Source organism: Anomalospiza imberbis, chromosome 1, assembly GCF_031753505.1.
Source record: "Anomalospiza imberbis isolate Cuckoo-Finch-1a 21T00152 chromosome 1, ASM3175350v1, whole genome shotgun sequence".
NCBI lineage: Eukaryota > Metazoa > Chordata > Aves > Passeriformes > Viduidae > Anomalospiza > Anomalospiza imberbis.
In genome coordinates, this window is record NC_089681.1 from 83607372 (window position 1) to 83620092 (window position 12721).

At 38.9% G+C, this 12721-nt stretch overlaps 1 long non-coding RNA gene across 1 annotated transcript; it reads left to right on the forward strand.

Moving 5' to 3' along the window:
* Nucleotides 1–9842: 9842 nt before the first annotated feature.
* LOC137480691 (uncharacterized) lies at nucleotides 9843–10391 on the forward strand. The gene is made up of 2 exons (XR_011003058.1): nucleotides 9843–9906; nucleotides 9999–10391. It is a non-coding gene; the product is annotated as an uncharacterized lncRNA (long non-coding RNA).
* Nucleotides 10392–12721: the final 2330 nt, after the last annotated feature.

Genomic DNA, 12721 nt, shown 5'->3' on the forward strand with positions numbered 1-12721 from the left:
GCTGCAAATATATCTGTTAATGAAATGTTAAGCTCCTTGACAGAGTTTTTGGGTTTTCAAAGTGACAGTTTTCCATTAAAATTTACGTCATAAGAATTTGAGGTGGGGCAAAATTGAAACCATTTGTTGACTTAATCTGGCAACTGGTTGAAAAAGAGCATGGGACTGAAGACTCCTTGCTTACACATTACAGCATTAAAATTCAGCTAACTGTCATCTAATCCAACTGCAACAGAAAAAAATGCCTGGCTGTGACTGACAGACTCAGGATCAAAGTTTGCAAAACCAGAGCTGCAGCCCCTCATCCCTGTATCTCTCAGGAACAAAAGTGAATATCAGAGTATTTTGAAAGAAGTAAAATTCCTGGCAAAATCTAGTTTGCACCAAAAGGGACAGAAATTAGACCAAAGAAAATCTTTGCTTTGCTTCCCAGGTTATGGGAATTTACCCTCTATCCCACAACCTCTTTCATCCATTTGACCTGCTGCCTTGCCTGCCAAATCATCTGCATAGGGAAGAGAGGAGAAGGTGGTAGACTAAGGAAAATTACTAAAATAAAAAGAAAAAAATAAAAAAGAAATGAAAAAAAAAATGGTTTGTCAAAGCTCCTGTTGATTTCAGTGGGTGTGGACTTTATCCTCTGTTTCAGGTACTCTCTGAAGTGCCCAGCAGGTCTGTGTGCAGGCCTAAGGGGCTTGGGAGGTGTTATGAAGCTAACATGTGTACATGAGCTAATTGTGAAAATAACTCCAGGAATTTTCCTGAGCACAGCTTTACTCATTCCCACCAAACATCATCTTTGGTCTCAAACCTATCAAAGACTACACCCAAGGTTATCTTTAGGTGTGTGTGAATAGTCCCATACACATGAAGTCACTAGGTATGTGGATATTGCAGTAGTCTGGACCTTGGACAGTTTTGGTATTTGGTGCTTGCTGCAAGTGTCTGTCTAGCAGAAGGCTCTTTAGGTTCATGCTTTAGAGCAATGATTTCAAATCACAGGCAAAGAGGACAGCAAAATTTATACTTCAGAGAACTTGGTGGATGAGAGTCTGATCTCCTAAATTCAACTTTGTTTAGGTGTACACATTATAGCTCATTAAATACTCACACATTAAACGTGACTTCATGTTTAACAGTCCCTAAGTATTATGATTATAAATGACAGCAACTTCTATATTTAACATCAGAAAGCAGCATACTACCAGCTATTCTAAATGAAACCTACTTTTTATTGTAGAATAGTTATGTATTAAAGTTCAAATTCATGAAAACGAAAACCCCCAGGCTAATCTACAGGTTAGTATAGCTAAAACTAAAACACATGCATAAAATAAAACAAATATGTATGTGCTTTCCTGAATGAATATCTGAATGAATTGGTTTTGCTGAATAAGCATAGAACTACCACAGGTCTCCAAACAAATTAATTTTAACTATTTCCAGTAAATATTTTCATCTTACCTTGTATATCTCTGTCAGCTATGATGGGTTGAAGCCAGATTCTTGCAGGTAGGAAAAATGAATGCACAACACAATTGGAAATTGATCTTTGCTCTGTTGCCTTTCCACTTGTAGAAATGAAAACCACCAAACAAGCATTTTGTCATTTTTATGTACAAAACCATGACCAGCATGTTAAAATATTGTATTTTACATTTTTATACAAATTAGCAATTGAAAAGTTACACCTCAGCAGTTGTTTATGTCACATGACTGGACTATCAATCATAATAATAATAAACCAGAAGATTTTTAAGCTAGCACACTTTTGAGTATTCAACTAAAATGGAGAAAAATGGGGAAAACACATCATATATCTTAGGAGTAGTAATGTCCTGTTATTGTTAAAAAACTGCTGGGACCTCATTAGTGACTATGAAAACATCATCTGTGAATACCGTGAGGCAATAAATCTACAGTGTCCAAGGAAGAGGGGGGAGAAGAGAGCAAGCACAACGTGTGTATTTGCCATTTTTTCTTACCCAGCTGTGAGTTAGTAATTTCCATCTCTGCTTGCCAAACAGCTTCCAGAAACTATTACTGATTATGTGAATTCAATAGGCTGCTAATGAACGATAAGATAATGGGTCTATGCTCAAGACTGCAGGAGACAAATAGTTGTTTACATGTCAAAAATTTCTTTTCCACTTGGGTAATTTCTCTCTCTCTCTCACACACACACACACACACATACACACATGCTTTTGAGGACCCATTTTATAGCACTCTAGCTCTAAGCCAGGGCTGACAATGATGCAGTTATAGCCCTTTCATCTCCAAATGAAATACTAGTTTTTGTACTATACCATTGATGATCAATTTTCCATAGCTTTTAGTAAAGCAAGCAGTGCTTTAAAAATAACAAACTATCAGTTTTTTTGGAGGGAAGAATTGACTGAATGAAGGACATAAGGCAGATAACTTATGGACAGATTCTGAAATACATTTGTGTCAATACCTGGTATTTTGAAAGACTTAGCATGAGACCCTTAAACAGGTTTGTGATAGGACTTGCTGACCATAGCTACACCAGCAAAACCTTATAATGCTTTTCACCCCTGACAATTTTATCATCTGTCAGCCTCCTACAGCCACAGTGTGACCAGGCACAAACCCGCTGCTGTCATAAATACATGCTCTTGCATTGCTGTGGAATTTGGCTCTGTGTTTGCAGAGCTCACATCACCCGTCATTGAAATGTGGCTACTTCTACTGAGGAAAAGCAGCACTGCCAGCAAGATTGTTTTTAGCAGGGGAAGCAAAGGGTAATATAGCCAACTAAAATCACTTGAGAGCTTACGTAGGAAGAACATAAGGTAATGACCTTGGAGTCATTAACTGGAATTCCTTTAGGGCACTCATACATGTCTGAGAAATGATACCAGGTCCCTAATGGCCATAAGTACAGCAGAGACTGAACAAGTGGAAACTATTTGCTCTGTTGAAAATTATGCATTGGTTTTTGCACAGAACCCCAATTTTTTTGACTGTGAGTTTTCACTTTAGGCCCAATTTTTTTCATTTAGTCCCAGTGCAGAGGACCTTGGTAGGTGATAGTCTGCAACTGGATGCCTTGTTTGTACATTGCACCTTCAAAAGCACTGAGAAAGCAAACAGAAAGAGACTTACCTTCCAAGATATTGGATATTTTGTCTCTGTATATGAAAATGAAGTGTTGGGAAGTAAATTTCACCAAAAAAACTAACATTCCCAATGCCAGCCTCAGGAATCGGCAAAGGCGGCAGCTGTCTAGCACAGTGCCCAGCCAAGGCAGTAAAACATCTGTTTCCAGTGGTTTGTTCATGCCAGGGCTTTGGACAGTGAGGCTTATAGATGTGGGACAGGCTGGGTTTATGTGGTTCTTGGTAACTCCAATCTCCCCCATGGTGGCAGGAAGAAAGGCAAGCCCACTCCCACAAAACTGTCTCCCAGGTCTCCACTTCTCAGCCCTACTTTTCTCATTTTCCAATGGAAGGAGTAGCGTGGTCCCACATGAGTCCTAAGGTCTTGAACAGCTGAGTTTTACTTAGTTTCAGAAAAGCCTTGAGCCAGGTCTCTGCAATCCCAGGATGCAAACTCAGGGATGGCTTGAAATACACAAATAGTTAGTTGTTGGGCTCAAAAAGCCCTTGCCTATTTGATGTAAGATATTAAATACCCTGGAACTCACTCATTATGAAACATAGTCTCCAGAGGCTGAGAGCTTGTTAGACAAACTGTAAATAACTTTCTGAAACTGATTTAATTAGGATTAGACAAATGAAAAACAAAACCAACCAACAAAAAAATACCCTCAATAAATCCCCCAAACCAGAGCAAGGTCAGTGTTCTACTTGGTATATCTGTGATAAGCCACTCTTTTGGGGTAAACTTGGAGACCTTATACTCAAAACACTCATTCTGTCTAATCCATGCATTAATAAAAAGGTCTCCTCTGTTCTTATTATCATCACAATCCATATCAGAATTTAGAGTTCAGAAACACTCAGTCTCTTTTCCATGCTGTCTCTGCTTGTGACATTCATGAATTCAGAACAATCATTAGAGGTCTTATCACACAGTGAACATGAAGACTTGTCTACCCAGTCTTAGAGTACTTATTGGACTCTAAGGATTAGCTAAGATCTCTGGCTCTGACTACAGACTCTGTGATTCTAGGAAGTTATTTTGGACTTGGAAGCATACTATAGCAAACTAAATCTATAAAACAAACTACACTGTAGCAAACAAAATAAGTCCACAGAGAAGAAAACTAAAATTGTGTAGTTACTTCCAGAGAGCTTGAGCATTAAGCAATGTTGGCAGAATGTCTGGGACTTGTGGAAGCTGGAAATCAGACGGGGTTGAAAATCAAATGTTTGCATGGTTGGGTTGAGCCTTGTTTATCTATTTTATCTGAAAGTTACTTGTTGCACTTTAGTCATTTGAGATTATACACTTTTGCATGGTCTCACGTCTTGGCAGCCAGAACAGCAGCTTTTGAGGACCATGGAAGCATGAAAGAAAGCATGCTCTGCAGAAGCCAGCAGGAGTGTTGGTTCTTGCTCCAAACACGGCCAACAGCAGCAGAAGTCAATCTAAACATCTGACCCTGTCCCGTCAAAGGTCATCTCCAGTACCACATCCCTTTAGTTAAAAGTCAAAATGGGCCAGTCATGATTTACAGAAATCTGAAACAAAGCATTGGTGCTTGTCTTGGAGGGAATTCCAGGCTTTCTAATGGATCTAGTATAGCTGTGTGTTAATGTGGTCTGTATTAATTTATGTTTTCTAAATGAAGAAAAGCTAATGGGAAAGCAATTGGTCCCTGCTGAGCTATATCTCTTGGAAAAAAACTCTCAAAGGCAGTAGGGAAAAAAGCATATTGCTATTCATTTGTAAAAGTTGGTAGCTACTTCTTTCTCCTGGGCCAGTGTGTGCACAACCACATATGGTCAATTCAGGCATATACATGCATGTAAATTCAGTGATTTGCAACCTATATGCATAGTACACAAGCAACAGACTTTCACAAACAAATTAATCTGGACAAAATTTGGAATCACTAGGTGACACATTCATGTGGCCAGTCTTACAATAGGAATAAAACTTTGTGACAGAAATTTTTGTGCCCTGCACAGTGTGCCATTGTATGGAGAAAGATTGCAGTATAATTTTTCAAAACTTTTGTCAGAGAAGTATTTTTACTCTATCCAGGAACTTGCTGTACTTTAAAATTAGATTAGAAGTGATGTTTTCATTGACATCTTTGTCTACCCAAAATGGAAGAAATGGTAAATGGGAAAAAAATATTTAATTTCTGATTGTCTAAATCAGAATGCTAAGTTTGGACTAGCTAGTATATTATTTGAGGTGAAAAAAAAAATTGTATGAAATTCAGAAGGACACCCCATCTCCGTACCCCCCAATTAGTGTTTCTGCTACTCCTCCTTCTTAACAACTGAATCTATGTAGCATTACATTACCACTGAGCCATTACCATGAGCTGCTTGCCATGTCCAGATAGCACAGTACTTCGAGCAGGATTTTCAGTTCCTTTGGGGGAAATTCAAACATTCAACTCTGAATAAAAGTCATAGGAATGTGCACGCACATCACTTAAGAAGCTTTTAGAAAAATTATAGTTTTCTTATGCGATGTTCTGCAACAGAAGCATTAGATGAATGTATGCCAGTACTGGACTTAGATTCAAATTTTCCCCTCTCCTGGCCTCACTAACTTAGTTAACAACATTGAAATTTCCTAATTGTACTTTGTGATTTCTCTTAATTATTCTTCTTTCCCTTTCACTCTCTTGAAGGTTTTTTCTCTTCCCAGCACCATGCTACTTTCCTTGCTTTAGCAGTTGCTTTCTTTGATTCCATCTCCTTCTTGCTGAAGAAGGAAGAGCTACCTGAGTGCTTCATACATTCATCACAAGTTATGAACTGCACTGTCAGAGAAGTAACTAATGTAAACTAATTTAGTAATTGATAGAAACAATTATCACTGTTTCAGATTAAAGGTATCTTAAATATTGAAATTTTTTGTTAGAAGTCTGTTTAGAAAATCCAGAGCCCTGAAAGTGGAGCTAGAAAAATCTGTCCAATAATGTGGCATATTAATTGGACCCACATGCCAGTTAATTCCTCCATCATTTATGGCTCTTGGAGTCTGGGAGCAATCCCGATTGCTGCCAGGGCTTGCAGTCCACTCCCTGCTTACACATGGGTGCATGCATTCTGCCAGACCTCTGACTCTGCCATTTTGGCCCCAGGTTCAAAGGCCTTCAGATGTGTCTGGCAGATTATTCTTGGTTTATACCTCTGACAATGCTAATGGTAAGAGCAGATTTTGGCCGCACATTTTGCAAGTCAGATTGGTTTTTGCTGAAATTCGTGCTAAGGGAGCAGAAGGAAGATCAGGGTGCAGCTTGATGGCCACTGGGGGAAGCCCAGATGAGTTCCATGTGCTCCTCTCATTGCCAGAGGTGACAAGATTGATTCACAAAAAGTGTTAATTTCCACGAATGTTACCACTACAGAAACCAAAGAGGTGACCCTTGAGAAATATGTGGTTTCTGTAGAGACGGGTGATAATTATTTTCAAATCTCATGAAAGAGCAATGTGAATTCCATTTGTAGCAGTGTGTCCTGAGCTGAAAGATTGGTGACTGTCATAACCTTATTCCATATATCTCTTGTGTCTCAGGAGGCAAGGCAGTGTTTATCAGTGACTGAGATTTCATTTTATATTCTGCTCTGCCCAGGCAGCTCCTGAGCTTGTGTGGATTGTGCTCTCCTCCATCCCAGCACAAGGAGCAAGAGAGAGGTTGGCCACTGGCTGGAAAGCAAAAAATATGTGCAATCCTTCAGGTTTTGACCACGCTTCATTCAGTTCAAGACATTAATATAGACATGGAAGAACACAGAGGTCAGCCATTTTTGACTACTATTAACCCCAAAGTCTTTCCTGTTGGGGAGGTTATTCATGCTGAACTGTGGACCATCAAACAACATTGCCAGAGAGAAGGCAAAGGCTCCAAATAACAGGCTTAGGCATTCACATCACTAAAACCTGGGAAAATAGGATAAATAGTATTCCTTTTCTATTTGCTCTCCAATTAATATTTGTGAACATATTTGTCAGTAGAAAATTCATAGGAGGAAGAATCTCACAGGGTTTTTCTGCACAATAATAAGTATGCTTCAAATGCCTTTGGAAGCTCTGTGTTTGTTATTTTTGGGAGTTAAGTGTTTAACTGAGCACCTGAGCATTTCCATGAAAATGAAGTAACCATTGAAGCTGTACAAACAGGTATTTCCCAGCAGCACTCATCACAAGTAAGCAAAAACATGTTTTAAGATGTAGCTGCAACATATCAAATGATATCTCAAAAATTTTATGAGATCTAATTTTATCTATTATCCCCAAGTCTTCTCCAAATTTTGCTGATGCTTATGTTGTCAATAGCATCATTCTACAAACCTAAGAAATTTAAAATATTTACATTATTTCATTCTTTCTTTTCATCTCCCTCTTTGCACTACAGCAGAAGGTACCTGATTTTGGGCTTACTATGTATTAATGAATTAAAGCATGATGTGAACACTTGGTATAAATTTTACAAAACTTTTCCACTTTCAGTTGCAATTCACTTTACTCATCAAGAATGATTCACTGGTAGCTGAAGGATGTGTCATTGGTGTAAGAGAACTGTATCAGTATCACAGAATGTACATGTCATATTCTATTTTCTTCCTGTTTTCATTAAAAGTACACCAGTAGAAAAAAAAAGCAAAATCAACCCAGTGGTTTTCTCCCACTCATTTCCTGCACTCTATATTTCTGACTCAAAAAAACAGTGAAGCATCAATATGTAAAAGCACTAATATTAAGTTCATCTAAACATTTCCATTCTGAAGGCCCAGTTTCAGTTATTTATTATTTTCATAAACTTTAGCCTTCTTGGCTGAACTTTTCCCAGAGTTGTTCTCTTTCCAAGAGTGACTATTTTAGGAAAGTTTGAGCATGGAGCAAACAAAACCAAAACTTAGCAAAAAATACACTTTTCTCACCATTTCTCCCAAATCTTGCAGTTTCTTTGGAATAGGTATAATGGCCAGATGTTTTCAGATAAAAGGCTGGTATGTGGCAGATGACAGTCTGGAAATGACATGGTACAGACAGGTACCTTACAGAGGCCTTTTGAAAACAGATTCAGATTTACCCAAATCATACATGTCTAAAAGTTAGTTTCCATTTACATGCAGCTGTTATGTGAACCTAGATACATTGTTCAGGTTTTTTTCATAAGTACTTGGAGACAATTAGTATCATTGTTCTCCTTTTCTCAAATCAAGAAACTGAGACATGGGAGAGGGACTCGATCTAGTTTACTACGTCTTCCCTTGGTATTCCTTCCATTAAATTCTTCTCTAATTAGTAGTATTCTCCATGTTCTAAATTACATGCATTCCTTGTGGAGACAATGCTGTGCAAAGAAAAGAGAACAAGCGATGGTAAGACCCTGTATGTGCAGTCTGGGTGTAAATGGAGCAATCATGCAGCAAACACAGATATACTGGTAATGAACAGCCAATTTACAACCAAGGGAATACTCGAAGCGCTTGCACACAGGGGGCTTTTCTTCTCTTTTAGTAAGTCATGGCAAATAAATGTCATAGCTTCCTCATTCACTTAATAACACCAGATCTGAGCACTGAATCATAGTGTACTCACATGGAATTGAAAATTCTCTCTTGGGCCTCAGCCCAGAATTGCAACTTTTTAAAAGAGTTTAGGAGTGAGTTTGGGAAGTGAGTCAAATGTCCAGCTCCCACTGGCTCTCAGTAGCGTTGTCAGCCCTTCTCCACTGGGCTTCTTTGTCAAGAGGAGAAGCCCAGGTATTGTAAGTATCGATAACTGTGAACACAGGAATAACTCCACTGAAGCTTGGAGTTAAGTATGTGCTTAGGTGCTATGTTGAGTGCATTCTGTTTATATCCCACAACACAAAAAAAATCCAGAAGTAAGGGGGGGAGAAAAAAAACCAAAACAACTTCCCAGCTATGCTAAAATACCTGACAAAAATATAGATATTTTCTAAAATATTTGGGAGACCAAGATGAAGATGGGAAAAAGGATTGCTTGACATGAATTCCCAATCCCTTTTAAGGAATGTGCTCAGAGCTCGGGTTTTGTGTAATCAGCTGTCTCTGATGCACTGTATCAGAAAACCTGCCTTCTTTGTCCATGTTCTCTTCTGAAGAGACTTTGTGATACAACACATTAAATTATTTCAGAACAGTCTTTGTCAAACATCTCACAGGTACATCAATTAAGAGGTTGTCTTACAAGAGGCACTCACATGGAGAATATTTTTTGCTCACTAGATTTCTCTCTTACTCTTTGCACAGGGTAACAAATACCCCCAAATTCACTGTGCAGAAATGGAAACTTCAATTTCTGAATAAGATACAGGGGTTATACCAAAGAATCAAAGAATCATTAAGGGTTGAAAAAGACCTCCAAAATCATTGAGTTCAGTGCAGTTAAAGGCCCAATCATAATCCATTTGTGTGAGTTAGGGTGTGAGTGTAGTCTGCATAGAAATTTCCTTGCTTCTGAGTACTTCATTTCAAAAGTCAGTAACATCCTTTTTGATGATGGTGTATTGGATAGATTTCCCCATGCCTAATGGTAAGCTGTGGAAATGGCAAGCTGTAGTAGTGGTGAATAGAATCACTATGACAGGGCTGTGAGTTAGTGTGATGTATGGCTTGTGTGGTGCTGCAGATCTGTACCCAAGGAGAATCAAACAGATTTTTCATGTGGACTTCATAGATGTTTGTGGACAAGCAGAGGAATGATCAGGAATCCTGGGTTCCAGCCAAGATTATTTAAAGATAGGATGCTTTGGAGGTCACAGCCCATTTCAACACCTCATTCTTGTCTTTGTTTTTTCCCTAACCTCCTTTTCTTAAACCAAACTGCCTCTGGCCTGATCTTTCCAGGATGTTGCTCTTCCTGGACTTGCCTAAACAAAGGCAGGGATCTACTCAAGCCATTAAAACTTCAAGGCTTCCAAAGACCAGACTTGCTGTCTGACTGTTTTGTCCCTTGATGAAGCCCCTGCACCGACCTAAGCCCTGTTCTGCTTGGTGAAGATGTTTCACAAGATCCTCCTAAGACATCAAAGCTCTCAGCAAGAGCTCCACTGCTGCAGGTTAAACCATGTGTCACTTGGCACCGGTAGACCCCAGAAACTTCAACCCCTGGGCAGTTTTGCTCTTGTTTGTGCCTAAAATATGGCCTGTCCTTTTCCAGTTCATGCTCCTGTTGCTCCTTGGCTCCTCTTGGCCACCACAGTCTCCTTGATAGGATTAATCAGAATGCTTTAGTCTTCTTCTACAAAGAAAAGGCAGGAGTCATTTGTTGAACAAATACAGTGTTTTGCTTTTTGGCATTGGTCACAGTTAGTGTTCTGTTATTCTTTTCTAGTGAAAGGAAACAAGAGGTCTGTGTATAAGGCAAACAGATCTCCTGGTCTAACCATACACAAAGATCAGATCAGTAGCCCAATGACTATAGAATCATAAAATCATAAGAATGCTTTGGGTTCGAAGGGAGCCTAAAGATCATCTGGTTCCAACTCCCCTGCTGTGGATAGGGACAACTTCCACTAGACCAGGTTGCTCAGAACACCACCCAGCTTGACCTTGAACACTTCCAAGGATGGGGCATCCACAACTTTTCTGGGCAGGCTGTTCCAGTGCCTCACCCTCGCAGTAGAGTATTTTTTTTCCAATATCTGACTTAAACATACTCTCAGTTTGAAGCCATTCCTCCTTGTCTTGTCACTACCCATTCTTGTAAATAGTATCTTTTGCTCTTTTAAATAGTTTCTCTAATTACCTACTTACTACCATAAAGTTGCCTTGTAAAAATTCTGGGGGAAGCTAGATGTGTTGAAAGGAATGGGGCGAGAATTAGCTTAGTGTTACTTAAATACTCTGTAAGACCACCTATCGAAGCCTGATCTGGATACACAGCTCCTGTGCCCATTCCTCTTGTTCAGTGAAACTTTTTTTAGTTCAGGCTCTCTCCAGGTTTGGTTGTGTAAAGTCTTGTCCAAAAATTATATTCCCTCAGTGCAGAGCTTAAAAAGGAGAGAATTGGCACTTTCCATGCCACACCTGTTCAGCAGAGAGAGCACTTTGATCTTTGTGGCTACCCATCTAACAGCCCCATGGAGCAATAAACCCATACACTCTTTTTTTTGTTCCTTTTTAATGTATCTGCCAAAAGAGGAGGGGGGAAAGTGAAAGGAAAAAAAGTAGCCATTCCAGGAAGGAGCTGAAGTCTATAAAGTGATCTTTCACTCTCTATTGCAAAGCTCTTGCTAGTCAGCACCACCACAGATCTATCAGAATATTTTTGGTAACAAGCTTTTGAAAAGCTGGATTTAAAATAAGAAGTGGGAAGTGGGGAGGGAGGCAGGGGGGAGTGTCTTCAAACCAAATGCCACAACTGCTCACAAGGCACTCTATAATTCAAAACTGGGTACCCTCAGGCACACTATGCATACATTTGTATTTTCAAGAGAACAGTCCCACAATGCAAACACTGTGAGTGGTTTTGCCTTAAGGATTCTGTAGGATTTATGCACATGGAGGCTCTTGTCACTTGTAAGTAGAGGTCAGGAACCTGCCTGGGTGGAGAAGGCAGAGTCAGTGCTTTCCTGAAATCCTTCCTTGTGCCAGGAAATAATCACCACACCCACAGCTACTACATTTGAGCCAAGGTGTTTCAGGGACACAGTCTGTCATATAGGGCACGCCCGTGGAAAAAAAGTTTTATAAACCATATCCCGTTTCTTTAATCTTCCATTCCTTGTTGCTGAAAGAAATTTTAAAAATAAATTTAATAATCAGGGTAGTTGCTTCTGAAAGAAAAGAAAAAGATTTTCTGTCCAATATCCTAAAGTAAAAGATCAAAAAGCAAACTTTGATTTTTCAGTTATTCCAAATTTCTCAAGACAGGATTTATTTCCACTGGGTTAAATGGAAGATAATGAAATTTTGACCACAGTGGCATAAATCAAAATTTTTGAGGGAGTGAAGGGGTAAGGAAGAGAAAAAAGAACAGGCAGAGAGGCTACAATATCAAGTGTTTTGTGTAAAAATGTAGAAGTAAATTTGTTTCTGTTAGGCATCTTAATCTGTGATTTATTGTCAATTCAAGAACTCCACAATTTTTTATTACAGCTGAATGTATTTGAAACTACCATTGCTAAATAAAAAGGCTAATTGTGTTTTACTGCTCCATTTCAAGTGCAATTCTATCTTGGTGCCAAAGATCAGGCACCAAGAGAAAAAAAAATGACATACTTTATTTAAAATAATTGCGGTAAAAAAATGGTGTGGTTTTCTTTTGGCTCTGGTTATATAACTGAACATTTTATTATGAATGAAAATTCTAAATAGTTGTGTCTTGTCAATAGGACCTGTCTTGTATTGTTTTGGCTCAGAAAATGTCAAGATTTGGTTTATTTCATAGCTTATAAATTCTTCTGAATTTTTGGACATCTTATTTTAATTTTGAAAACTCTGTCTGACGGTTTTGTCATGCATACCTAAACATGTCTCATTTTGAGTGGAGGCCAGTGATGTCTCAGAATGAGTAGGCAAGACAGACACACAGAGAAGTGGTCAGAGGCAGTGTGAAGCAGTGAGTG